At 52.0% G+C, this 1,617-nt stretch overlaps 1 protein-coding gene across 1 annotated transcript in view; it reads left to right on the top strand.

Moving 5' to 3' along the window:
- LOC125281827 (NF-kappa-B-activating protein-like) overlaps positions 1-1,181 on the top strand; it is a 215,375-nt gene extending 214,194 nt beyond the window's left edge. Inside the window, exon 11 of the transcript XR_008957913.1 lies at positions 1,167-1,181. The gene's annotated coding sequence lies outside the window, so the exon portion shown is untranslated. The remainder of the gene's footprint in view (positions 1-1,166) is intronic.
- The last annotated feature ends 436 nt before the right edge of the window (positions 1,182-1,617 follow it).

Below are 1,617 nucleotides of genomic sequence, written 5' to 3'. Positions count from 1 at the left end.
GTACTGAGCCACCCAGGTACCCCTTCATCTTCATTTTTTAAGTAGTCTCTGTGCCCAATGTGGGGCTCAAACTCACAACTCCGAGATCAAGAGCCCAAGCTCTACCGACTGAGCCAGCCAGGTACCCCTCATTTTAATTTCTAAAACCTGTAGCAATCTACAATCCTCTGCATTTATATTATACACTGTGTTAGGAAGGAAGATTTTTTTCTCTATCCTGGAAGATCCTTCTGGCTGGTCTAAGAATGAAATTGACATCAGATAGTTTAACAGAAGAAAATGAAATTCAATTATGTACATACAGGGAAGCCACATACACATGAGCGATTCCAAAGAGAGGCAAAATGAGGTATATAAGTCATGGGGGACTAAGTAGAAAGGGGATAGGGGTCTGGGGTTTTCAAAGGAAGGAAGATGAGTCACAGAAAGAATGGAAAGAGTAAATGTTTGGTAAACAAAATGTTTGCTGGACTATCCAGAAACAACAAAACATACCTTGCAAGATTTCTCCCTTGTCTGCCATATCTAGTTCATATTATATTATATTGATGTATGATAATAGCTCCCTTCCTCGAACAGTACCTCTATCTAACTTCTTTTAGGCAGTTAGCACGGAGGCAAAAAAGAAAAACTTATTAAGGCTTCTGTTTCTTAAAAATAACTACCTAAAATAATCCACATGCCAATGAGACACATGGCCGGGGGTGGGCATGGGGCAGAATTTGCTCCCCTGCGCCGCCAAACCTAGAACGGCAAAGAGAAAGTTCTTTTCCCTCCACTACAGTACTCTGAGTCAAGACGACGTCCTTTTCCCCGTGGGCCACTGTGGCAGGTAAAGGAGCCTCCAAGGCAGAGATGGCGGGCTGAGGCCAGGATCCTGAGCACACTTGGAACGCTCACGTCAGTGGACAGCGAGCCTGCCCCTGCCGCTGGCACACTTGGGTCCACCGTTGAAGACAACATCATTCTCGCCTCGCCCCAGAGGGATACCGAGACACCCCCCGCCCCCCGCCTCGGGCCGAGCTGGCTAGTGTTACTTGAAGTGACTAAAGGCAGAGAAGTTGACATTCCTGTCCCTCCCAGGAAGGAGGCGGCCATCCTCCGGAACAGGCGCCTCAAACCACCAGGCACGATGGGCTGCCCCACTGCCGCTTCTCTCCTGGCAGACACCTGGTGAGGACACTGCCCGGAAAGAAGGGAGAAGCTTCCAGTTCCGGGGGAGACAGATCAGAGAGGGTCCGCTGAGGAGGACTGCTGTGCTCCGGGGGAAGGCAGCGCGATCACCCTGACCGTGAGGAGGAAGACGTGCCCTCTGCTTTGCTGGTAAGCACCCGCACAGTAGTAAAGACGGGAAAGGTAAGACAGCAGTGCCAGCGCGGGCCTGGCTGTTCCCCCCAATGCGCACGTGTACACACACACACAGACCCAGGCCCAGGCTTTCCTCGAGGACCTGATCCAGGAGCCAAGTGGAAAGGGGCTGCGGGGCTCCACGGGGGAATGTGCTGGGGAGGCAGCTCCACTCTCGGGGGCTGGACTCCAACACCAGGCCGCCATAGTAGGAGAGACAAAAAGCGGCCTCACGATTAGTGTGGGAGGGGGGACTTGTCCCCACAGGAG

Source organism: Ursus arctos, unplaced genomic scaffold (genome assembly GCF_023065955.2).
Source record: "Ursus arctos isolate Adak ecotype North America unplaced genomic scaffold, UrsArc2.0 scaffold_61, whole genome shotgun sequence".
In the NCBI taxonomy this organism is placed as follows: Eukaryota; Metazoa; Chordata; class Mammalia; order Carnivora; family Ursidae; genus Ursus; species Ursus arctos.
The sequence above is the reverse complement of the archived record's forward strand: the minus strand, read 5'-3'. Positions and strand labels throughout refer to the sequence as shown.